We start from the raw sequence: 27,595 nt of genomic DNA, 5'->3' as shown, positions 1-27,595 counted from the left end.
CCTACAGTTTGTCCTCCCTTTGAAATCCTGGCCACCCAAGAAAGTTTCTGAACACAGTGATCTGGAATATTCTCTTAAAACAATACCTGCAAAGTTGTTTCAGCTTGGTGATTCATTGCCATCCTTCCTAGGATTTTTCGCTTTCTAGTTCTTTCTACAATGATCCTTGATTTGGCAAGCCTGAGGGAGTAATAAAAAGAAGTGGCTAGTCTTTCATTTGGTACGTGGTTGTTCTATATCCTCTGATTTCCCTCATGGCCAAACATGTAAGGTACCCAGTGCTCAGCATTGTCTTTTGTATCATGTTTCTTTAAAAATATAATTTTTTTCAAGCCTGCTTATGAGAAGTGCTGAATGAGCTGTGTTGAAATGAAATTCGATTTCTTTGTAGAAGAAGATAGCCTAAACAGAAGCTTTTATCAGACTTCCCTGCTGCCATGAAAGAGCCCAGCTATTAGGAAGAAGGAAGGGCTGTGCAGACTTCATACTCATGCAACTGTTGGCCTTCTCTATGGAGACTGTCAGTAGAGCTGCTCATTAATAACAACTCTAGTTGTTTTTTTTGTCAAGTAAAAAACTGTCAGGGTCATGCCTAAGGAAATCACTTTCCATTGGTGCTGAACGTCATCAGGTGTCATGAGGTGGATTAGAAAAAATAAATTTGCAAATCTTTCCAGCCATTTAGCCCTTGACTGTTATTGTAAAAAGACTAAAAATACTCAAAATACACATTCCATTGGATTTTCTTTTCAAATCTGAAAAAAACAAATAGTCGATCTAAAGCCTTTTTAATGGAAAATGATTCCCAGGGGAATAGAGAGCTTCTGGTTCTTTTCCAGTAACTAAAAAGTTAGCATTGAAACAGGAAGTGCGTATAAATATCTACTCAGCAAATATGCTACACATTTATATAGTTAAGAGCATGGAGGTTAAGAGTGTCCAGTTGGCACTGGGAATGCTCCAAGTTCTCCAGGTTTACAGTTTCATTATTGTATTTAAAACCTTAGGGAAAAATATAAGTACTTATCAAATATTTGCATTTATCCACCCACTTGCAAATCATTTGCAATAATAATATTTTAAAGATTTCCTTGGGCTTACTTAGTGGTTGTGGAAATTCTGTAGTCTACCCTGTCCCATACCTACAAGTTTTTGGTTTGCTTAGATGTTACTTTTTTAATTTCCAAAATAATTCATTAGATAAAGACAGAAAAAACACACTGAAACTAAGGGAAAGAGCAATCTTCTTACCCTGTCCCCTACTGAAAAAGGATTGGAAGGTTTTTACGGATTGGGGGGGGGGGGGAGAGAAGTAGGCCGTGAAAGCTTTGTACATAAAATCAATGGTGGGATATATTCCAAGGTCAACAAAATATACTGTGGATCTACTTCTGTAACCCGCCAATCCCACAAACGCTCCTTTCTGATATGAAAAATACCACAGCTCTGGTGGGATTATTCAAGTGAAATGGGCTAGCTGGGGAGGCTAGGCTCTTACTGACAGTAGTTCTCTTCTGTAATCTGAAAGCAGATGGTCCTCTAGATTTTGGATGTGATTTTGGGAAACATGTATAAAATATGCTAGTCTTTCTTGAACAGTTATTCCAATAACACACCAGAACTAGAAACCTCTGGAAAAAGTGAAATGAGCAAACATTAAGAACTACTACTACTGGGAGATACTACAGCTGCTACTACTTATAATTCAGATAAAACACACAGATGATACAAAGATTGGGTCTAGGGGACAGTGAGCAGTGATGAAGATAAGGCAGCTGTACAGTGCAATCTGTATCACTCAAAGTGGGTCTATTCAGATAAATTGTTGTAATACAGCCATATGCAAAATCATACATCCAGGAACAAGGAAAACAGAATGAAAGATTGTATCTTCTATGTATGAACAATGTCAAAGACTCTAATAAAATTCAAATCTGGGTACCTCCTTGGGGAGAAATATTGGCTACTAACCGACTCTATGATTCTAGCAAGAAAATCCTCTCTAATAGCTGGAATCTGAAGCCAGACAAGTAAGTTAGGCACATATTTTTACACTCAGTGTGATGAACCACTGGATGAATAAAGTTTGGTTGATTCTTCATCTCCTGATGCCATTAACAAAATGTGACATATGCTGTATTTTGCATTGTCCCACTGTTCTGTTTCATCTTTCTCTCAGTTCAAAAGTCCCCTCAAGTATGCTATGTAAAAACTGATTTGGGGAACTGGTGTGTACTAGATTTGTGAATCCTGCTAGACACATTAGAATCTTTCTAATCATGTCTGAAGTGTGTGTTGTAACAAGAGTGTTAAGCTTGTTTAATTAAAATCCCAATAGGAGTACTTTCTTATAATGATTCATAACTGTGCAACAGTCTGTCTGGAGGAGTTCTCATAGAAAAGTTATCCAGAGACATCTGGAAAGAAAAACAGAAAAGACAATATATGGGAGATAATAAGTTCTTATAGAGGAAACGTGAAGGCTAATATGGGCCCAAAATGTCTTGGAGGCTCTGTGCATTAGAGAGCAAGAGACTGGAAATGATCAGCGAGGTGCACTGTTAGAGGCCATTCTGAATGAGGGCTTTCATGGAAGTTTTCAGGCTGGAATTTAGTGTAGATGTAACTGCTACATTAATGATTCACTAACATAAATCAAAGGGAGATAACATCATATAAGAGAGTTGTGTTGCTCTGCTGGGTCTCCAGAACCAGAGCAAGTTATTTTAATAACTAACTAGTGATGTAATTTCTAATTATGAAATGTCTCAGTAGACAGTAGGTACCTCAGTGAAATAATAGAACAAGTAAAATATTATTTGATAATTATTTTAATCTACAGCTTATTCAGAATGGAAGAAATTCACTTTGAGCTATCTGTGAATTTCATATGAATTGTGCTTTTATTGCTTCAGGAATAAAGTGTTAGAGTCCTGTGCTATATATTTATCACTAGACCCAATTAGAGACTGTGCTGATTAACTGCACTATAGCACATTGTGAGCATGACTTAAAGAACAACAACAACAAAACATTCTTTTTGGAAGCTCATATATGTTCTAACTAACAGGAACAAGGCAGAAGCATTTTTTTTGTAGCTTTTTTCATGACACCTTCAAACAGCAAGGGTGAAATGCATCTTTCCTAACTTTAGATGTATCCTTCTCCGCTAGTCACCTTGAGGCTCCTTTTATGTAATCAGGGGAAAGAAACAGGCAGTTTAAAACATAGTTCTTCACATCCTAGATACTACTTATAGTGCTTATTTGTTTTTGTCTGTAGAGTCCGGATGACTAGCTTGGAGGGAGGCACACAAACAACCAACATTTGATCAGAGAAACCTCGCCTTGAATATTTAGGCTTTACTTTTACTAAATTTCAAAGTATTTGGCACCATTCAAACAGGCAATTGTGGTAGAAACAAAATTCCCCAGTGGACTTTTTAAAGCTGACCTTGGTGTTACTCCCACAGTGTGGTAGAGGGGTAATATATGATGGTGCAAAACCAACTGCAGACTGACCAATCAAGGAGAAAAAAGAACAAATGATCATTTCAATGATTCTGCAGATGAGAGCAATTAAGCAAACATTTGCTCAGACTGCTCCAATCTGGGCAGGCTCACAACCGTGGCAGAGGAAGGTGAGCATCAGGAAGCCACTGTCCTTCCTTCCTTTGGTAGCAGCTGCATGGTGGAGATTGAAACTCCACGGGTTACCTGTCTGCTAAACTTCTGGCTGCTCGTTTTGCAGCCTATGGAGTTGCAACTGCTCTGGAGAACTGAATAGGTCCAAGGGAATTGCTGTGTCTCCTTTTTCCCCCCTCTTGTTATGGAAAGGGGAAGAGGGGTCCTGGCTGGCTGAGGGGAGATTGTGTGGAGGTGTTGCAAGAAGGTTGGGATGGAGCCTAGGGAATGAAAGAGATGAAAAAATGAGGAAAAAAGAACTTTAAATTTGTGTCAGCAGGAGATGGAAAGCCTGTGAAAGGATTAAAGGAGTGTGTGTGTGATGTGGCCAGAAAATGGAAAAAAAGGAAGACTTATTTCTGCTGTGGTATTTAGTATCTGAAGTAATGGGGAAGATTGGAGAGAAAGGCAGCTATAAAGGAGAATTGGAAAAGCTTTTTTTTTTAATGTTTACATTTATACTGCTGAGGGGCACTATGAGAAAAAGAAATGTGAGAAATAGTGGAATTTAGCAAGAAGCTGTTGAATTTGGGAAGAAAGGTAAAAAAATTAAGATAGCATCGGATCTTTAAGTTTGGGAGACAGAAAGGAGAGCAGAGCTGTCAGAAATGATAGAGGAGAGAGGCAAAACCAAGGAAAATGGGTGCAGTTTTCAAAAGAATCAGTGTGAAATAATGCTGTGGCTGGCAGGATATGAAAGAACGAGCACAAGATGAGCAGGTGATTGGAATGACACAGTCATGGAGTTGAGCTCAGAAATATCAGCTCTTGGCACTACTGGAGGTGACCAATTGTAACATATTTTGAAGGCTGTTGTATTTGTGTTTAGATGTGATAATTTTTAGTATGTTGTAGTCTAGTAGGGGTAATGTTGTTAATTGTGGGACTCTTCCATCTGGTGGAAAATATATTTCATTTTTAGCATGGACGCTTCACATATTTGATGGTAGTGATTCTGAGTGAAAAAAAAATGCCTTGTTTTAATGGACGAAAAACAAATAATATAATGCTTTCTAGGGATGGAAAAAATAGTGCAAGACACTCGCATGATGTTAACTTTATATTTGTATATAAATTCCCTTCCTTCTTCAAAAGTTGAGATCTTCCTGTTCATCATCAATCTTCTGGTAGCGTCGGTTTACATCCTGTACGCTTCTGTGAACTCCATTAAATTGCCAGTGTATTTACCTTTATGCTTTGGCAGAATGGAGGAAATCACAAGGTCAGGATAGCCTTTGCCCAGGGGAATGAGTCATTATTTGAATGTCAGAATTCCCTTTGATATCACTTACCTAGCTTAACTTCAGTCTGATACAGTGGGCTCGCCTTGCAAGTATCACCTCCGATTCCTTCTTGATAGCTTGCATGCAGGAAAAGTTGGAATAGGGGGCTTTCCATGACAGAAGCAGGATATCATCAGTTTTGTCCTTACCGATATAAAATAGTTGATTCTGGTATTCAGTGTTACCAGTTTCTGCATGCTAGGTGTATGTAGGCAGCATTAAGACTCTTGCTATTTTTTGTAATAGGTCTAATAGTTGCTCCAGTGTTTGTCCAAGCTCAGAGAAGATGTGCTGATAACACTCTCTTTACAAAATTTTAGGGCTTCTAACTTTTTCTTTCCTCCAAAAGCACTAAAAAAATTACAGGCCAAAATGTTTAATTGATCTCTATAAACATTTCCCTGGTCAGTGCTCAACTTAGCTGATGCACTGGGCAAGACACACAATGACAGAATATCTGTCTTCAGCTGTGATTGTGGCCATTTGTAACTTTGGAGTGCATGTGGAGTAACAGATAGATCTGCCAAATCAGGAGATTTGAGAAGGAGGCTTTCCTGAAAGTGGTCGTTGGTTAGTTTGAAAGAGAGGGACCTATATGTGATGTAGAGAAATTTATCATCTTGTTTGTATCTTCAGTATTTTTTCTTCCTTTCTTTGATTGATGAGTCTTGAGTTGTTGATAGGACTCTGTGACATATTTTTTTCATTGTTGTCTTGTGACTTGAAGCTATATTTTTAAATGAGTGCTTGTGTAGGCTTCTCTATTGCATCTTTCATCGCCTTTTCTTGATGTGTCCCAGTAAATGTCAAGCACTTCATCAGTTCTGTGGCTTTATGCACCTTCATGCAGAGCTAGTGACCAGGGATGTTCCACAAGTCTGCATATGTCTTGTCAACAGCAGTCGTGCTTTGGACTGGGCCTGCTCCCAAGTAAGGCAGACAGATGGCTGGGAAGAATTTCAACAGGGCCCTTCTTCTGTGCCTAAACTTGCCTTGTTTTGCCTGCTGTTCAACTGGCAGTGTCATTGTCCTGGGAACAAGGATGGGGGAATACTGGGAATCTGTGACTGTTAATTGAATAACAGGTCTCCTCATAAATTTCTGTCTACTTCAGGTATGATTTGCTTTCTTAACATCTTTGTGAGGCCTTTCCTTCTGTTGAAACTTGCAACATTTTCAGGTCTTTTTTGGACATCTTTGCTGTAAAATGTCTATTTAGGAGGATCTTTATCAAGATGATTCATCACAAAGTCATTGTGTGCTTCCTCCTCTGTGTGGTTTGAGTAGGTCATCACAGAGCGATGGCAGGATGACCTGAGCAGTTAGCAATGTCGGAAGATCTATCTGATCAGCACTCCTTGGGTTTATGTAGTCATTCGCAGCATTTCTAGCAAAGCTTTCATGTCTTCTTGCTTTTTTTGAATCTTGGGTAGCTTCATGAGTTTAACTAGTTGTTAAGATAGTTGCTTAACTCGGTTGTACTCCATCAGATTTTGCTTGTTCTCTTCATATATTGCCATGCAAAACATACAATTTTGATGTCATCCTCCAGTTCGTGTAATATGTCTGGGTCTATGTACTATATTACATTACAGTATATATGACAGATATATAATATTATCTAACTTCCCTAACTTCCTGGCAGAAACAATACTGTGATGTTGACTGACTGGAGGTTTTCTGGGTTGGATGCAATGAATGGAAATTGTGTATCCAATTTATATGAGATGATGTTTCTTCTCTATGTATTTTCAGTCAGGTTTTAAATGTCATCTCAAATTAGGTAGTGGACAAATATTTGCTGGGCTAGGAGTGAGTACCTGATGCTATGGTGTCTCCCATGTTTAATAACAGCACTTTTAACTGTAAGGGGTGAAATGGAGAAAGTAGTAAGCGTAAAAGAAGTGATTTCCTTCTGCTGTGGTGGTTTTCAGTTCAAGTAGAAACTGTACTTGATGCTGCCTGGAATTAAGCCTGGATTAAAATCTGGACACTAGCTCTACTCCACATGAGTGGAAATAAATAGAGAAATAAATTCCTTCTTGATAACTGATTTTTGCAGAAGTGCCTTTTGGTTGAAGTATTACATACATTTTACAAAGTTCATGTACCTCTGCAGTTTATTTTAAGAGATCTGAATTTATTTGGTGTAGATTTATTTCAATTATCTAATCAGAAGCAGACTATAACTTCTTAGGCTGTCAAAGGTATTCAGGAATGTATGACAAACTTCAAAGGAATGCGTAAGATCTTGCTACACATCTTGCTATGCATTTTTATAGAAAAGAGTTAATTAAATTTACTTTTTCTGCCCAGAAATTATTTCTAGGCTAAATTAAATATGTGGGGTTATAAGGCTTTTGAGTGTTCTCTTTTTCTACTTTAGCTTAGTGGCTGATTAAACAGCCAAATGCTTATCTGGATCAAAGAAGTAATAAGCAAAGGGGCATCCTTAGGCTAGTTATCAGTAGAAAAAAAATCTTAACTGTCATGTATCCAAGCATATACTTGACTGAACAGATTAAGCAACAGGAATATGTATGATACTGTTTACTTGCAATGAAGAAACTTCTAAGAAGAAAGAAGTGCTGTTTCCTAGTGCTGTTTTCTTCAGGTGTGGGTTTACCAGGGAACAAAAGGACTGCAGCACCCTTGTAAGCCATGCCTGGTGTGGCATGTTGTTCCTGTCAGATAAGTCATGAGTTTCCTTGCTATGTTGCAGCCTTCTTCCCTGCCTCCAAACTGGGGCTGCAGCTCATTCTTGGGTTAATTCCTATGGAGACTTAATTTATGTTCACTTGCTGGGAGGGAAAAAGAAAAGAGCTCTAGTTAACTGAACATATAGCTTTCAAGTACATTTTGCAGGGACAATATTTCAAGTTATTAGTCTCAGCAATTTAGATAAGAACATGTACTTTCCTACAAATGACCAGGAACAGTGTCTTAATATTAATACATGACACAGAGTAACCCTATGTGATAAAGTACCTGGATAGCACAATGAAAGGTGAATTAGGAATGCCTGGGAAGATATGTGATGCCATTAGTTAAAACATAGATTTATATGTGACATGAACATCTCTAGGGCAGCAGAAGCAGAATTGTACTACCGAAGCTGCATAAATATTTTGCTTCCCCACAGATGCAAAAGCAGAGCATTGTGAGATCTCAGAGACAGTGTTATCTGATGGGTAAAGTACTGCCTGTGGTTTGGCAGAGCTACTTTCCCCCTCAAGTTTTCCTATGTATCCTTTGGCAAATGACTAGGGTCCAAAATTTTGTAATCCATGGTTGATGCCCATGAAGAAGGTGGCTGTGTGGGTGTGACTGAGTAAAGGAGCTGGGTTGCTCTTTCCTGACCTTTAAGTCCCTCAGTTTCTGATGGGAATGCCTATATACAGCATGGGAAGAGTTAAGCAGATAGGCTAGCACCAAAAGAGCAGGGCTGGCTGACGACATGCACCAAGGATAGGTGTTTGTTTGGAGTCCGCTTCTTTTTGGGAGTGTATACATCAGTGTCAGGAAATACAGGCATTTTCACTGTCTCAGGATTCAGAACCTGAAATCTCCCTCAGGGACGTACCTACTTTTTTATCAAAAAGGCCTTTTGCCCTTCTTTGGAAAGATTGGTGATTTCTATAGGACAGCTTAGTGGCTGGCACACTGAGGAAACGGGAGCCTTGGATTTGGTCTCTCCTTGGGTGATGCTCACCTCGCGGGTCAGCAGCCTCCCTGTAAGGCTGTGGACAATTAGCATGGAGATCATCGCTCCACTTCCCCTGCGCCGTGCAGAGGCTGTGGCTGCACAGAAGTGCGAGATTCGCAGAAGCAGGAGGAGAGAGTACAATAGAAAGACTCAGTTATCTAAAGGGATGCTAACCAGGGACTGCAATTAGGGGGAAAAATGCATGGGAATGGAAGACTGGGAAACTCCTCTCTGGCTGAGCCCTTTGCTGTTTTATATTGACTGCTGCTGTGAATTACTCATGTTCTTTTTGTCGTGCCCGATCAGGCTCTGTTTTGCATATATACGGACTGAGGAGTGGGTCAGCAGTGATGCATGCTTGTTCAGCCATAGGGCAAGCCTGTTCTTAGTGTAATGGTTGCCAAGAAGGAGGATTCATCATCTCAGATAAATCAGAATTTAGAGAGATGTAGTCACAGTTATAATCCTCCTACAAGCCTGGAGTTTTAAAATCTTCTCTTTCCCACTGGGAATTTCTTGCTGTGCAAAGTGAATTCAGTTGAACAACAATTTATTAAAAAAACAAAAAACAAAAACCCACTTTTCTATGGTGCAATCTAGGATTGTAACTCCCTCCTGGAGTCAGCAGTCAGTCTGTATTGTCCCAAAAGCAGGGAAGTACAAAAAACTGTCATGGTATCTTGAATATGGAAAATCCCAGGAATAGCTCTGTTTCCAAAAGGAGGAAACGGGTTTCTCCTGAGCAGATCATCAGTGTATGGTAAACTGGGCAGTAATTATCTACTGAAATTGGTTTTGTTTTCCTCCTCTTTGAATCAACTATTATATACAAATAGAAGTTCTGTTGGTTTTGAAGTGTAAGGCTGTTTAGTTTAGTTACAGGGTATTTGTCATTTGGGGAAAGCAGGTGCTATGGTAGGGATGCAGCATATTGAAAAGTTTTGTGAAACAGTAAATGTCCCCAGAAATTTGAGGATCAGAAGTTATGGGCCATCATAACCGCCTTGCAGGCACACTTAGTTTGCTGAAGGTTAAAAATAAATAAATAAATACACACACGCGTGTGTGCACACACACATATAGCTGTTTATAATAAGAGAAATCTTCTGGCATTCAGATATTGAGTCCTTTTATATTTGGTGAAATGTCATTACTAATGCATTACATGTAAAAGCACTTTTAATCTAGAAGGTCTCAGAGATCTTTACAAAAGTGAATTGTGCCAAGCCTCAATGAAAGTATCATTCAGATTTCACAGAAGAGACTGAGGCATAGTGGGCTTGAGGATTTTAACTTAATTTACTTATGGGACAGGGAAGGGAACACTAAAAGCCTGATTCAGGACTAATAGACATATGACAGTCTTTTGCTATGAGCTGGAAAAAATGAACGTCTGCATCTACTGCATGCAGAAAGGGTATAGGGAAGTTGACAACTATGAGAAATGCTGACTTTGCTCATTTCTGATGTATTTTTCACTTTTTATGATGAAAGTTGACCAGAAACACAGCTCCATGGAGCATAACCCTTTATTGGTTAGGGGTTTGTAAGTTCCATTTTATTGTTCATGGCATAATTTTTAATCTTGTAATCTGAAATGGAACAAAACCTCACTTTTATGATGTGTAGGAATATATTTTACATTTATTTTCATAACTTCCACTGTAAAGAAATCCCTCTGAGGAGTTGTAGTTGTGTTAACAGGGCTGGAGGCTTAGGCTCCCTGGAGCAGGGAAGTCCTTGAGCTCCGTTCCGTAGAATGGACAGTCCTGGCTGCCCAACAGAAACAAAGATGCAAGGGTGTAACTTGGCAGCACTCTTTCTTGGTAGTCACAAAATGAAGGGCCTGATGGAAGGTCTTCAGTGAGTTTGAAATAGTTTGTCTATGAAACATCAAGGAATTTAGATTTAAAAATAGACTTTATTGGAGAGCAGGCTTTTTATATTAAAAAAGCTTAAAAATTATGATCAGGATAAGTGTTCATGATTCCTTTAAAGTTAAGAAATAAAACTATTCTAGTGATTTCTAAGAAAAGTGAAAGTTAGCAGGTAAGAAACAGATGCTGAATTTTTGGCCCCATTGAAACTGATGATGAAGCTTCTCTCCTATCCAGTTGTAGTCCATTCTCAAATTTGGCAGCCTCACTGATTTTTGGCTGTTGACTGTTTTTAACAATAATCTCTGGCTATAATGTGCCAGGTTTCTGGATGTCTAGTACCCTGGGCTAGTTCGTAGAGGTCTGTAAATCCTGTGCAAGTGCTTACTGCATACATGCAGAGCACTTCCATTGCACATGCTAGTATGTTGGATGCTTCAGACGCATTCAAGTTCAACACAATGTCAATTAGTGCAGCGGAGAGCAAATCTAATATGGAAATATCCCAGACCTACTTACTTGAACTCGTCATTGCTGGCAGATTGGGAACTCTGCACAGAAATTGCAATGGTTTAATCAAAAGTCACCATCCTTCTAAAGTAAGATGGACCAGTTGAACAAAAACCATATATAAACCTTAACCTCACTAGAACGAGCCCAAGTGCATAATGTAAAGCTCCCAAATGGTCTTGTTAAATTCACATTTTACACTGTCATAGACAGTCATGCGATGTAAAACAATAGTCTGGCTCTTGTGATAGGTCAAAGTTTTGTTTGCTCTTTCATATTTGTCCTTACTTAATTTGGAAAATGGACACGCTTTTTTTCAAAGAAAAGAGGCAGAAACAAAGGGTAGTTTTTTTCCATGTTATTTTTGAAATGCCTTGATTCTTGGATGTCCTCTTAGGACATTTTAGACCTGGCTGTCATTACTATGGAAATCAAGTCCCTTTACAGCAGCTTAGCATAGGCAGCCAAAACCATTAACAGGTTTTGAAAAACTTCATTTAAACATTACTCAGTTGTGGTTCAAGTGCACAAAAGAACAAGGCACTAATTAAAAACTTAACAGAGGATTTGTATCTTCTCGCTTACGTTTCAGCTTTAACCAAAATTAAAAAGTATATCCTCTAAAGAGCTAAGGATGGGATCTACAGTGTTCTCTTTTCAGCCATCCTCATGCATATCCATGCGCACTTTTCTGTTTTTGAGTTCTGTTTCTGTGGTCATGTCCACTTTTATGTGTACATATAATAACCAACTTACAAAGAACTGTGTTCTATGCTTATTTGTTATTCACACTAAACAAGCTGTGGGAACTTGAACTGCAGGTTTTGGCCCACTGTAACAAGCTAGGTCGTGTGCTCCTCCCACCAGTGATGCAGAATATTCCTACTGAGTGGAAGGCCCTTGTATTGTGAAAACCTAGTTAGCATCGTCAGGACTCTAATGCAATAAACTGCTGTGAGAGCAGCTCTGATGCCTGGACTGTCACCACAGCACTGATGGTCGAGTGACCATGAGCAACGTTGTTGTACTTGAAGGATGAGACTTTGAACAGCTCATTCATTTCTTTTTATGCTGGACCTTGAACATCAGCCTAGGATTATTTTTGACTTGTCACAGATCTGAAAGCGTAATCCCTTGCTGTGTTTTAAAGCAAAGATTGTCCTTTGTCCTCTGAATATATTGTTCTGTAGACATTTTTCTCAGTATTTCTACAATGTTTTTCTTTCTTTTTCTGCACTTGGACATAAAAATATGAAACTGAACAAATCTTTTTAATCAGAATTATTCTTGGGGGAACTGACAAAATAACAATTTATTTGAGATACGGTATAAAACTTCCTTTCAGTCCCAAACCTAATTAGCAAGAGTGTCATTACAGGAAATATCTTGGGGTTTAGAAATTTCCTACGCACCTTTGTTACCAGGATGTTATCCCACTTTGGACTCTGACATGTAATCTTTCCCAGACTCAGGTTATCTACCTGCAGAGAATGGACAGTTATTCTTAGTAACTTTCAGCCCTATGTAGATGTAGGATGTTAAATGTGTATTTTTCTTTTTTAAGAAATCTTTAAATCAAACTTTCCTTCTCTAATATAAAGTGGCATTAAGGTCAAGCTGTTGGCAAAGCTTTTTATGTGTTTGTGTTGTTCTCAAAGTTCTTTATGAGGGAGCTAGGTGTTGTTTTCTGTTTTGTCAATCAGAAAAACTGAAGCACAAAAAAGACAAATGACTCCAGTAACAGCACCAGAGGGGAGCTGACATCCCCGCCAAGGGCTCTGTCCGCTATGCCATGCCGTGCTTGGAAGGACTCTAATCTGACTTTCTAAGTAGTATCAAACATGGTACTAAAACGATTGAAATATTATTCATCAAGGAGATGGATGGGATGCAAAGACAGAGAAAAAAATACTTTTTACAATACTCCCTTGTCCATAAATAGAGTTGTAGCAAATGATAAATCCTTTGAAAAATCCATTCAAGGAGAGGATGAAATTAACTTTTTTAAAAAAGATTCAAGTAATAGCATAACTTGTATTCTGTCACATGACATTTTAACACACACGAGTGAGCCAGACAACTATGTTGTTTTAACCCACATTCAACATTCCTATCGGTAAATCTGCACTAAGGGCACCATATCCATATCTTCTGGAGTTCTATCATTAAATCTCTTTTTTGCTACTGCCTGGAATTTCATTATGTACCATTAGTGGTGTAATACTAAACCTATGGAATCTTAAACATGTCTTAAAATCTGTGGAATAAAGTAGGTTCCTACCAAATCAAAAATGCAGTACCAATAGAAAATGTTGCATTTTTTTCAAATGATTCATTTCATTTTTTTCCCCAATGTTTTAACCAGAATGTTTCAAAATAAACGTGCTTCAGTATTATGTGTTTTCCAATAATTTTGTTTTGTTTTCTTCTCTTCCCCATTCCCAAGACACTATTTGCAGGTTCCTTTAAATACAAAAAGTCTGTTATATGCTGCCCTCTTTTGCATGAATAGTGTTTGACTTGCTTGTGTTTGCTGTAGGAGCCTCCCACTGGATTTTTCCTGGAATTGTGGGATTCTGCAAGAGAGACTTTCTCACCTTTATATTCTGAGATCTCCCAGTGTTTCATTAATAGCCTATGTAAACTATAGCAGTCTGAAGCAAACATAAGCTGAAATTTACGTCTTTGAGAAGCTCATTGGCTCACAAAGGAGGGTATAGTTTGCACTGTAGTCACTGTTATGACCTACAATATCTTTAGACTCTAAAAACGTACCTTTAATTATATGGGGAGTGATTCAGGGTTGTTCTGGCTCCTCTGTGAAATGTTTAGCTGACACAGAATGATGCTTCTAGCAGAAATACGAGTAAAAATTAAAGGGTGTGCTTTAAAAGCAGCAGATACTCAGCTGCCAAACAAGGAAAGAGCAGCCTGCTTTTGACTTTTAGTCTGTAGAAAGGCATGTGCAGACCTTTTCTGGAAGTGCTGCAGAAGCCCTCCAGAGCCGGAGGTGTTTGGCACTGAAGGATCGCTGGCCACGGGGAGAGGATCAGGATCAGGGGCACCAGTGGCAGCACAGCGTGCGCGCGGGTGCTGCTGTGCTGCTGCCTGGGGGGAGAAGCTGCCCCATAGACCTTGGTACTTGCAGCATGCAGCGGTGAGAAAGGATGGACCGGAGGGCAGGGAGCATGTCCTGCATGCTCATCTATATGCCTGGCTGCTAGGATCAGCGAGGAACCACGCTTATGAAAAATGAGTCACTGCTGGCTCTTACCAGAGTGTGTGGGAATGAGCCGAGGGCCTGAGCAATGTCGGCTGGAGTGTGAATATCCATTAATACTCTCTCTTCAGTGCACTTGCTGTCATATCTGCTTGTCTAGCTGTCTTCTTCTTCTCACTCCTGAGGAGCAAGTTGTAAGGCTTTGCCATCAGTTCACCACCTCATCTTGGGATATGCTCTTATCTCTAGATACGTGGCTTTGACACCTCTGTGAGTGTTCTGCCTCTTCACTGCTGACACAACCTCTGGTCCCATCCAACTCTCAGCCTGTCTTGACACTTTGGCTGGGTGTCCACTGTCAACACAGCATTTGTTAAAACTGAGTATTTCATGCCCAGTGTGTTCCTCACTTGCAGAACTCCTATTTGAATTCCTCAGTTGCCCTCCTGAAGCCAATAGGGTGACCTTTGTTTTAAAAATGTGTGTTTTTAAGAAGACAGATTGAATCTGAGCACTGCAACAAGGTACTAGTCCAGACAAAATGTGGCTTGGATTGTATTTTATTCTTAACATCATTCTTAACTTTCATGATTGAAACTTGAAAGAATTAAGTTAAGGAAATAAGGGATGAAGTAAAAATTATGTATGGATTATGATATAGATTACTAGTGGTTGGTTTAAACATGTCCAGAGCACTTCCTAGGTCTGTCATTGTGTACCAACATAGGAATACCCATACAGACAGCAGCTAGCATATGGATGAAGCTTTCAGCATGGTGTGACTGGGTGCTACAGACACTTCAGAGCAGATAACACTTTAATTTCTGCTCCTCCTTTGTGAGCCTGATGACAAACTTGTCAATAACAGCCTTGCAGATTTAAAAAACAAAACAAAACAAAACAAAACAAAAAAAACCCCTCTCTTCAGAGCTGTCTTTTCTTTGAGCTATAAATTCACTGCTGATATTGGCTTAGCAATTGGCAGGCTGCCCAGTACAGTTGTCCCACAAAAATGTACAGAATCTCTCTCTTTCAGTCTCCTATAAAGAAAAGCATGGAACAAAAATGTCAGGGAAAAATGTGTAAAATGGGACACAATCTTTGGTGTAAATACATGCAAGACTCGGATAATCCTCAAAAAAGCCATTCTTTTCCAAAATGTGTTTCTGTTGATGATTGATGCCATAATTGATAGAGGCAGTAGGATAGATGAGTGGGGGAGGTGGGAGTCAACCAAATGTCTGATCAGAGACTGTAAAATAAGGTTCTGCCTATAAGTGCAGCATTCAGGCATTTACTGTGTTCTTGTACTTTGACAGGGAAGAACAGATAACCTACATCGCATTTTTTTTCTGTTACATAACTGGATGTGCCCTGCTGAGCTGTCATCAAATTATTGTTCCATTAACACAAATTGTCAGAAATTCAGGTTCCTTTTTGGGGTATAAGAGGGACTTTGAGCTAGGTTGTGACTAACTCTATGCCTTTTCACATCAGTAGTAAAAAATACTGGGAAAAAAAATCATAAATGCTACTCCAGGTAACAGGCAAAACTGTTTCAGCTGTCTTTTAAATGTTATTAGGAAAAATTAAAGTGCTTATTTGAATAGGTAAGACCAAAGTGTAAAAGATGATGCCTCCTGTGGCAGGTAGAACTATTGCTTTGTCATTTTAACCATGTCCCTTTAAACAGTCCTAATATTGCTTGTCAAAAATGGCATTTTGGCGGAGATCTTCAAAAGTGCCCAAGAAATCTATAAGCAGCAACCTGTTACACCCTTTTATCATCTTTCTGTCTTCAGTCTGGTCGGATGTAAAAGTTGGGAATTTGCATCCAAGGATGCCTATCTTACTGAGCATTTCAAATGTGGTGCAGGCCTGTGTATGTACATGATTCTGCACTGTGAGTTGCTTGCTATTAGGACATCAAAGAGGAGCTGCTGCTTGTGGATTTTGTGCTGTCTCTTAAGGTGATCATAAGTGGAAGACAGCATTGCTGATTGAGCTGAATGAATTTTCTGCCATTTGTCTCCTTTAAAAAGTCTGCAGCCCAGATCAGTTTGGGTTGTGATGTGTTTTCATCTCTGTAGCTGAATAAAACCAGGCCAGGTAATCCTAGGGAGCTTCTGCAGCCAGAATTGCTGGAAATCTGGGCAGATCAGCATATATAACACTTTTCTCTGAATTAGTGCCATATATGATATAGTTTCAATGAGGTGCTTTGCTGTTGTTCGTGCCATCAGTTTTAATAGCCCTGAACTAATGTTTCGAAGATATCCAGAAATCAAGATCTGATTTCTGTAGGTATTTCAGTGTTTGTGCCATAGCGGGAGGGAGTTGTCCTTAGCATTTTGGCCAAGCAAGACTTGTATCTTGCCCATTGAAATTCATTTCAGAGGGTATGTTATTTCATGGATATGGCAATGCAGTATAGTATTTGTTTCCTGAGGTACATCATGGAACAGCTGTCATGTTTCATTTTAGGGTATCTGTGTTTCAATAGTAGGTTAGATTACTCACTTTTGGAGTTTGATTTTTGGGATATATTATTTAAAAGCACATCTTTATGGTGCTTTGACATCCTTCGGGAAGGGATTGCACGATGTTTCAGTTTCTTTAAAGGCTTAAAAACTCTTTCCTGGGTATTTTCTTCCATGATTAATTGGGTCAGGACTTAGGGGTAGGTAGCGGTATAGCTGATTGTGATAAACTTTCTCCAGGATATTGGAAATGGGCATGTAAGAAAAGGTCTGCATATACACATGCTCCCTGTTGCCTGGTCTTCTAACAGATAGAGAAATGATCATGGAAATGCTCTGGGGCATTAAATGGTGTACCTGTGCATTGAATGCCCCATATATGGGGATCTAACAATAAGGATCAGTCCCTTTCTAGGAGAAAGGAAGTAGATAGCTAGCAGTACACTCATGTTTGTCCACTAATGCAGGATCTACCATGCAAGTATTCTTATGTTTAATATCACAGAACAGGCCTTGGGACTACAGTGCCTCAACCGTTTCCAATCAACATGCAACCCCCTAACACCATTACGTAGTGACACAGAAGGGGCCAGTCCCTAGGCCCTCATCTAAGTAAAATGGGAGTGTGTAGCCCTACAGCTTGGACCTGATTCTCCGCTTCTGTAACCCTACTAACATGAGCTGAGTTGTGCTGAGATAAAAAGCAGTGTAACCATGAGTTAGCTCTCGTGTTCATTCATGTAGCTAAAAAGGCCTAATCCATTAGAGAGAGAAAGTCATTTGTGCTCTACATTGGTTTGGACAACTTACTGACACTCCAGATTTTAAGGACAGGCTCTGAGAGCCTGTATGTAATTTTTTTTAGTAGGCCATTAATTTTTTTGAAGTAGGGGAGGAACAGACAATGTATACTTGACTGTTTTGCTTGGCCTATGAAGATTCGTGGTGCTATACCATGTTTACGCAAAACTGGCTGCAGTATGCCAAAATAACCCACAGCATGCAGCTTGCATGTCATAGTGGTCAAGTTAAATTGAAGGAAAGGAATTTCTCAAAAATATTAGACTAATGCATTGCAATCTAAGCTGTAATGGCTTTGTTTTCTGAAAATGATCATTTCCCCTTTCCTACAGAGAACAGAATTTCTACTTGGAAAGGAGCAATGGAAAAACAAGATTTAGTTTGCCTATAAAAATGTAAATGGTCTGTTTCTGTGTTTAGAAGTAGCCATCTCTAGCTATGAAATTATGAAAGGAAGACAGTACTGGCAACTTTAAGAGGAAGGGAAAGTTTGTATTTCCACAACAGTTTGGGTTTTGTACCCATACTTCCATTTCCCCAGCCTGGTAACTTCAGTTTTGCTCATAGCTGATCAATATGTAAGTAAGCATAATGGTGAGATGAACTATAGGAAAGGTAAAAGAATTAAAAAAGTAAAACTTATAGGTTGTATTAATTTATAACACATTTGTATCATGCTTTGGCCTCCTTTAGGAAAGAACTGCAAAATAATTAAGTCTTTAAGCCCTCTTAAATTTTTCATTAGGCGTGGCATCCAGAGATTGCCAGTAAGCCAAATAAATCAGTTTTATACAATCTTATTAGTTGTTGATCTCTAGTTAGTTATTTTGCAGGCTATGTGGTATAAAGGAGGGTAAAAGTGTACTGACATGCATCAAATGATCATCTGGCTCAAATCTGGTCAAATCACTAGTATTCCCTCATTTGTAAAGCCTTTCAGACGGATGTTTCAGTATTGTCTCCTTTTAGGAGAAAATTCAGATTTTGATAGCTTTGAGGACACGAATACAGACTTCTTGCATTGAAAATTGCATCATAATTAGAAAATAAACGATGTGAAACACACTCATTAATTTTATATAACTGAGTTTTACTAAGGAATTCTTGAAGACTCATGGCATAATGGATGCTTTTTTTTGCTACTGTGCTTTGGATTACAAAATAACACCAGCCCATGAGAGAGAATCATGTACTCGATCAGAAATATGTGTGTGCACATATATATTGGCTCTGCTTCAGCAAACATGTGCCTAGCTTTAAGTATGTGAGTAATCTTGTTTAGTTGGTTAGGAGCATACTTAAGTACCTCATGAATCTGGACGCTTAAGAATGATGATGTGTTGATGTTAATGTATCACACAAAGCAAGGCTAAATGAAAGCAATGGAAATGAGATGTTCTTCTGATTAAGACTAATATCTACCTTTGGTGGAACTTTATCTCTGAAATATCTCAGCAATCAGGAAGTTTCAGAAGTTAATGATGTTTAGCTCTGCTATATTGAACTTCTGATTTTTTTTTCTTATTTTCCTCATCATATGTAAATGTTAGCATATGTTTGTTTTTCATGACCACTGCAAGCTAGGAAGGGTGAGCACTGTAAGAGCTGAATTCTTCCTGAAAGAACTGGCTTACCTAGTAAAGTTGCATGACTTTTCAATGACACTTCAGCCATTGGACTGTATTAACTACTGGAGTGCAGGATAGATCTAGATTTGTCTGTGGACTAGAACATTCACTGCTATTGATTTTAATGGGAGTTTTACTGATGCCAAAGTATTCCTGAAACTTGGACCTCTGTCATGTTCGGTGGGAATCTGCATTCCTTTAGCTAGCTGTCCTGGAGGTGTCACACCTCTGAAAACAGGTTGCTCTTCAGCAGAGTAGAGTTCCTTTTAGGAACTGCCTCCTCAGCTGGACACAGCTGTGATTTTCCTTTGAGGTAGTTCTTGGAGCAATTAAGGTATTTCTTGTTTTTGTAAAGCAACAAGGTTCAAGTTGTATTTAGCCATGGTGGAGCACAGTACTATATATATTGTGGAGACTGACTCCTTTACTCTCCCATCACATGCTATCCTTAATAAGGATTCATCTGGCAAGCAGTATAGAATAAAAACCCCAAACCGTCCCCCCCAAATAAACATCCCCCCTCAAAAACGCTGTTTGGGGATTAAGAAGAGATGGAGCAAAATTGCACAGTGTCACTTGCAAAAGCATGACATTTTCCAAGGAGGTTTTGTGGAGCTTTGTCATATCTCCTGTTCAAGCCAGTAAATCTAATGAATACTCTTAAACACATATGCTGATTGTGTTGATTAGGGGGAGAACAGGAAAGTTAAACTGTGTATTTGTCTAATTAAATGCAGCTTGCAAAGCCAACTCCTCTGTGAGAGATCTCTGTCTTCACCCGGTATAACAAATATAAAGGTGCTCGGGGCTTTAAGACACCAGCCTTTCATCTTCTAGGTATATAGACATTAGAAAGTCTTGTATTTTCCCTACCTCCATAAATAAAAGAGAACAGGAGCCCTAGAGCTCCTGAGTGGTTTCCCAATTATGTCAATCCAAGTGAAATTTCTGAACCTATTCCCTAGATAACTCTCTCCAGCGCGCCTACTGAGGCATCTCTTGGAGGGAATTACCAGTCTCACTGAATGCTGCCCGAGCTGTTATCATTTATCCTAGCTATTACTCAGAGGTGGCTGTTCTATCACAGTCACAAAGCGGCTTAGTACCTGTAAAGACAAACAAACAACCTGCCACCAAAAGCTATGTAAATGCATTCCAGCAGCTATGCAGAAATAGCCGAGCATTTTTGCATCTTTGACTAGAGGCAGCCAGCGATTAAGGAATTGTGCTGGTCTACAGCCAAAAAAAATAGGGAATTCCTGCAGATACTTTTTGTCAAGCGAATCATGGGAGCATAATCATGTTTGGTTCCACATTGATCATTCCAGTTTAGTTTTCCTCTAAAATTCTCAGGTCTGTGACCGATGCTTTCCAAGCTGTGCTTCAGCTGCACCAGGGGCATTCTCAGGATTGCATTATGTTCCCGTTGGGTTACAGTGATGGCATAAGGCTCAGGTGAATGGAGGAGATTCCTCTGTGGATGGAAGCAACTCTTTTCCCCAGGTGGGACCCCTGATTCCTGCAGACTCTACCAGAATTGCTCCTTCCTCATTGGGAACTCCTCCTCCCTGCTGGAGGAATCACTGGAGAAAGTAAGGCAGCTGCAAGTCAGCTTAGTCAACAGCACAGCAGTACCTAGCAGCTGCAGTGAGGATCATGATCTGGATGTCTTCATTCAAAATCATCCTTGTTGTAAAGCTCCTCTGCCTTTGGTGTCCTCTTCATTTCCCCCCATAAACACTTCTGTCTTTCCAGTGCCTGTGGTAACCCTTTGGTTACTCAAAGAATTCCTTGGGAGCTGAAGAGGTAGCATCTTCCATGCTCAGGGACATCATAACTGGTGAGATATGTCATTAATGCTTGTATTAGTGTGTGTATATATATATATTTTTTTTTTGCTGGAGATATTTTCTGTTCAGTTCAGGCTATTGTTATCATGAGCAGCACTTTGGGTTTAGCTTAGTCTTGATCAATGCTTAAGGTCTGGTGTGAAAAGAGACTCTTCAGGGGTGGTTAGCATCCAGCTTAATTTAACATGTTGGGAAGATACTTTATGGTAGCCCTTGGCTGAACCGACTGTCAGAAATTGGTTATTTGGGAGCAGAGACTTCCACCTTGATATTTTCTTTTGTTAGTGTGTTTTGTGGGCTAAGGATCGTGAGTAAGTGTGTGCACAATGGTCTAGCTTTCTGAAACACTGGAGAAACTCTTCTGCATTGTGCCTTTCATGTGGTCCCTGGATACTACCAGAATGGGAAGGGAGCATTGCTTCCCTTGACAAGGCCTAACTCTCATTTATCTTTGTCATTAAAACTATGTGCTGTCATGCAAGAATCTCTGTACATACATGTGCCCTCCCCCCCCCCAGCTGTACATGCATGTACAGACTGAGATAATTTTTTCAGCTCAACAGCCACACTAGCCTTTCTCCTAGTGAAGGGTTATGATTATGGAGACTATTATATGTCATTAAGATAATAATATTGCTGAATGTGTAGCGATGCCAATGACTATATATTCCCTAGGTCTTCTGGTTTTAGTTTGGTAGGGACATGTAAAACAATTCTGCTTGCCAGTGGGGAGGAAATTTGCCTGGCTTTCAAAAGATTGTTGTGTCAGCGCTTGATAGGAGTCTTGCTAAGCAATAATAATAATAAATGTTCCCAGGCTATGCTTGTTTAATAATTGTGCTTTAGCACAAATTGCTTCAAGTGAGGAAACTCCATCATTGTAAGTATGCAGGTGGAGGCTATAATGCCATGTGTTGCAAATGGTGTTGCACACTGATCTAAAAGGATGGAACATTTATATAAAATAATAATGCAATACAAAGTTATAATAGTGAAGACTAAGGAAAACAATAAAAAGGGATTTAAATTCTGTGAGGAAGCCATTTTTAATCAGGAACTAAGGAAGGGACAGGCCTTGAATGGTTACCCTGCCTCACTGTGGAGCTTTTTGAATGCCTCTCTGAAGTGACTGACACTGGCCACTGTCAAGGCCTGTTGGCTTAGGGATATCACAGATCTGATCCTTCTTGACTTTTCCCATGACAGCAATATTTGCAAATGTCCCAAGAAGTCACGGTGATATGCATGGCAGAACTGATGTCTGCATGTCTGCATTAGCTCTTAATGAGTGAGCAGCAGACAGAGCCTTGCCTTTGAGCTGTGGTGCCTCTCTCGTGCTATTTTCTAGTCAGCCTTTTATGATAGCTAGAGTTCATCAGGCAGATCATTATATCTCTCACCCACTCATGCTTTGTCAGTCTTTTAGAACATTTGCAAAGTCCCAAGCATGGCAAAATCCTGAGAACATACTGAGTTTGTGTGGTCAGCCATAACTTGTCTGTTCTTCTGCGCGCTGGCTATCACAGCCTTTGTCAGGAGATGAGGGCAGTGAGACACAGTGAGCTGGTATAAAGCCAGCAGTAATAGAAACCTAAAAGTGATAGTCTGTTGGACAGTATTGGCTCCTAAACACTGTTTATTTGGATGTGGAAGTGTAAAGGCTCAAGTTTCAGTCCTTGGGAATAATTAATCCTTAAACAGTGAAAAACAATACAACATGCAGTTGGTGAGCTGTCCTGATGAAGGCAAGTAAGAGCAGAATTATTGTTGGGGCTGTTAACTATGCTGACTAACAGAGAGTTGGTTAATTCTGTAAGGACAGTGTTTTGGGCAAATTCCCAACCTTCAAATGCCTGCAGGCAGACTTGTCCATATTTGTGGTATATTTGAGGTCTGGTGTTCCTCCTTTGGGCCATATATTTTAAGAGGAAATGTTACTGGAAGGAAACATTGTTGCAGAGTAACAGTCTTCTCTGAAGCACTTTCCAAAGAAATGTTAAGGCCAAAGGTCTTGTTTTTTCAGGGCAAAAGATGAGAATCTTTGAACTTTTACTGTTATAAATAGTCATGGGCAAGGCTCTAAGGATGGATGCCTATGAGATTATATCAGGGGTTATTGTTCCCCAAACCGAGCAGAGGCAAGGGTTGTCTTTAACTGCTGCATCTTTTTTTTTTGTCACCAAGCACAGTGTTATCATTAAACAGATAGCAAATAATTGTAATAAATCTTGTGAGTTTTTCATTTCTTTGCTCAGTTGCTGCTAATTTCTCCTCCATCCCAAAAGGAACAAAAATGTGTCTTATTTCTAATAATGGATGACAGTTTGACACTAGGGGAATCTTTATTCTAAATATATTGTTTTTCTAGTCATACTAGCAGCGATGCTGATTAAATCCACATTAGGCCAGTGCAGATGATGGGACAAAGTGCAGACTGGTGGGGGGAGCACTTAACTGGGACTTGGGAGGTTCTGCTGTTGGACGGCTAGCAAGATTTGGGCAAAAAACTGCAATTTTCCATGCCTTTCTTCCCCAGCTGTAAACAGAAGGAAAGATTAATGCATTTCTTTGAGAGCCACTGTTTAAAAATGTTGTATTACTTTCAACTGAGGACAAAATTTGGTCATGTTATTGGTGCTACATAGATGAATGCTAGCTAGCCTAATTAATTAACAGATTAGTTTGCTTCCCACAGGCGTTATGAAGCTCAGCATGCAATTTTTGCATCACCAAAGACTTAACATGAAATTGAAGTGATGCAAAAGCCCTGCATTGCCTCTCTAGAGAGCCTGAAGGGCAGAGCGTTAGTAATGCCCTGGCACTTCCAAACAGTTACTGTGTGCACAGACCCAGGGGTCTGCCTGGAGTTGCAGGGCACCTCTGCTCCATGCTTGCGAGGCATCTGCCCTGCTCATATGCATCTACACAATAATACCCAAATGTGAAATTTAAAAAATAAGAAAATTCACAGTATTACTTCTTAGAAGGGGAGGGAAGTTGCTAATTTGCTTTCTAATCTTCTGTTTCAGGAAAGAATGGCTAGTAATTAAAGTATGTGGAAAATGTGTTTGGTAGTAAATACATTAGCTAAGACCTCAAATAGCCAGGAAACCTGAAATAGTCTTTTTCAGACACTGTTGATGTGCCTTTGTGTAGATGTATGTTTTTCTATTAGTACTGTAGAGGAACAAACAAATTAAGCCTCTAATAGTATTCTAAAATCTTGCAGTGTAGTATTTTTCCCTACCTATGCAAGATAGTCATTTAACTTTTTACAAGGTTATGGCTAAACTCTGTAAGATACTTTAAAGTCTGAGCAACCTAACAGATAATCCCATTGTAAACTAGTCAAAACCGCCATGTTATTTATTAATTCACACAATCTTTTTTTTGTCCTGAACTATATTATTTTACAAATAGTTTAAGAAATCTATATTTTTACTGAATGCTATCCACACCCCAAAACCAGTAATTAATACTCAGCACTCAAAAAAACCCCCCAAAAAACAAAAAACCTACCCCCCAGAAAACAACACTGGGTATTAAATGATAAAGGAATTGCTGCCTTTTTTGGGTGGTTGTTGGTACTATCATGTATGCTAAAGTCATTCCAACCAAGGGCATGTGGCAATAATGGAATCTGATGTACAATCATTTTTAAGGAACAGCCTGTGCCTTGTTAATATAATCCATAAAAGGCTTCCAAACTTCCTGAAATCAGTCCTTTCTGCTTCCAAGTCTGCATATGATCTCATAGGAAATGATCTGGGAGAGGCTGACTAACCCTTTTGCATAATCAAGGTGGTATTGTTCTTGTAATGCCTAAAGTTACTTGTATCCCTGATACAAGTTCAACGATCCACTTTTCCTCTGTAGCCAAATCTCTGTTATCAGACTTTGCAGTGATTTCAGTGGCATTAGATAAAAGAGTAACTGAGAGGACTGAAGTGTGACTTCAAGACTGGCCTTGATAACGTTGTTTGTCTGCTTTGTCACCCTTTTTCCTCTTAACTGTTTAAAAAAATCCTAAAGCATGTGCTGCCAAGTGAAATCTGAAAGAGGGAAACACAAATAGCTAATACAAATGGACAAGGTTTATTTTGCGGTAGGCTCAGAGGTACAGCAACAGGTAAGCAGTCTGTGCCTTGCTAAGTTTTATAAGCTACAGTAGTAGCAACAAGGATGGTGAGGAAAATACCTGCCCTGTGTGTAGATGTGATATTACATAACCTCTCATGTAAATTAGCAGCAGATATAGAAAGTGTGTTGCACTGGAGCCCTTTAAACAGCCCCAGAAAGATGTTTTACATAAATGCAGAGTTCCTCATGCAGTGCGTGTTAAAGGTTCTTTTATAGCCTCGGGATACCCAGGGTTTCCTTAATATATTTAGCCCAAGAAGGGAAACACTCCAGGGAGCTTCTATCTCTGAAAGCCTTGTACGGCAGCTAGTGTTAATCTTGTTGGCTGGCGAGAAAGAACAAAAGTATCTGTGTTTTGTAACTGTGTAGAAGTACAATTATGGTCTAGTTAACGTGAATGGATAGTAACTGCACTGAATTGAAATTGCAGTGAGCCTAAGCAGAGGGCTCTGTGGCACCCTGCTTACTGCGGAGCTGTTAAGTTTGGCACTCTGCTCTGGGCTCCAGTCAAACATTTTCTTAACCATATTAGGTTATATGGAAATTGGCCAAAAAGCAATAGGCTTTTGATGTACTTACTGTTTGTGCACATATCTTATGGAGCAGGCAGCCACTGCTTTTCTTAAGAACTAGCAGGTTTAATAAAATAGGACGACTGGAACCCTTTAAGAATGGTCACTGAAGTTTGAAAACAACAACAAAAAGCATTTCCTAGGACAAAGGAACCAAAATTTGACATTATTAAAACAAAAGTTTGTGTTTTTCTTGGGCTGTCAGGATTCAGTTCAGGTTTGTACATGAGCTGGAAAATATAAAGACCTGCAAATGTAAAGTATTTGGGCAAAAGGCTGCAACAAACCACATTACATGACCTGTAAGCTTATTCTGTCCAGGCTTGTGGAAATCAAGGAGGACCATCATTAAAAATTCTATTTGTGTATAATCATTTATCACCTTGTTTGCTAAAAGAAGAGGGAAACTAAATCAAACAAAAAAAGTGAACTTTATATTGGGTGTAACCCCTGCAAAGTTCACCAGAGACCCATTAAGAATATTGTTTTAACATTTCCAAATGTGCTTTGTTGTTTTGCCCAACTGTTGATTTTTATTTTGAGATCTGCACAAGCAAGTATACAATCAGCAGAATGTCTTAGAAAGGGAAGTGAGCCTGTCTTTTGTTTAGGTGTGTTTATATGGGCACAATATGAATGCAATATTATCAAAAAATGCTGAACAACTAGGAGTGGGGCATGGAGAGAATAAAATATTATTTTTACATGTACTCTGAACGTGTAAATGATGAGATTTCATAAATGCTGCCTCTGGACCAGGCTGGTGATCCACTCACTGGCACAGCATCTGGATTAAAGATGTGTGTCATGCCCTGCTGCATGAAACAGGCGCACCCAGAGAGGCTTGTCTAATTCTCCTCTGCCCATCGTCTTTGTGAGATACAATGCTAGTGAGGTTTTCACTGCAGAAATATCCAGTTGATGTGAATTTGTGAGGAGCCAGTGCCTATTGATGCTATATACCTGTTGAGGGGCTTTTCCGAGTCTTGTAACAGCTCTGACAGCCAGGCTGATTCTTGGGCAGAGTATTTTTAATTGGGTCCAATACTGCTTCTATGAGTTGGGAGTTTTGCAGCAATGATCCCTCAGACATATAGATACATGCATGATTTATAGTTTTATTAATCTATGTTTATATTTGGGAGTAAATGCTTTGAGGTGGCTGAAAATAAACCCAGCAGAAGAAAGGAAGTTTCTCAGAGATAGTTCACTGTAAATTGCTGCTATTAGAGTTAGGTTATTGATACATTACAAAGCCACTTGGGTGAAAGTACTGCTCAGGTGAAGGCTGTTGCTGTGTATTTGATAGAGACCAGAGTCATAGATGAGGACTGAAAGGATGGTGGATGAAAGGCTTGAAGAATGCAAGGAGGATGCTGTAGGTGACTATTTGTCTTCTTCCGCGACCTCCAGAACCTGTCAGACTGAGGCAAAATAGTTGGAAATGCAACCTCAATGCTGAATTCACTCAAAGAAAACGGGAGAGGGGTGGCAAGTGAAATGCACATCTGTTGGTTCCCATTTTAGATCCAGTGCAGAAAGGAGCTCTGTTGTAGGGCTCTAGCTTAATTCTTGCAAAAAACATTTCTATGGAATTTAGGCCCAAGGTAGACCCTCTCAAGAAAAGCTACTGTCTAAAAGATTTGCCAGCAGAATTTTCTGAGGACAGTTTGTAAATGTTGGCACTGTTTCATCTGAGCCCTGGTTCAACTTTAAATACAAGAGGAACATGGTCCTGATTTGGATCTAAAAATGCTTCCTTTCCTATCCTGTCCAGCTTGCATGTTAAAATGAATGAACAGAAAAACACCCCAACCAAACAAAAGCCCAAATGGCCAATTATAA

General features: G+C 39.4%; 1 protein-coding gene across 5 annotated transcripts in view; it reads left to right on the top strand.

Annotated features, from left to right (window-relative positions):
• CALD1 (caldesmon 1) overlaps window positions 1-27,595 on the top strand; it is a 198,037-nt gene that overhangs the window by 22,292 nt on the left and 148,150 nt on the right. Inside the window, exon 2 of one of the 5 annotated variants that reach the window (XM_067306724.1) lies at window positions 20,944-21,028. The exons of the other annotated variants lie outside the window; for them this stretch is intronic. The gene's annotated coding sequence lies outside the window, so the exon portion shown is untranslated. The remainder of the gene's footprint in view (window positions 1-20,943; window positions 21,029-27,595) is intronic. 5 annotated transcript variants of the gene reach the window in all.

This window comes from Apteryx mantelli, chromosome 1 (assembly GCF_036417845.1).
Source record: "Apteryx mantelli isolate bAptMan1 chromosome 1, bAptMan1.hap1, whole genome shotgun sequence".
Classification (NCBI taxonomy): Eukaryota; Metazoa; Chordata; class Aves; order Apterygiformes; family Apterygidae; genus Apteryx; species Apteryx mantelli.
Note: the sequence above shows the minus strand (reverse complement) of the source record. Positions and strands in the feature narration are given on the sequence as shown.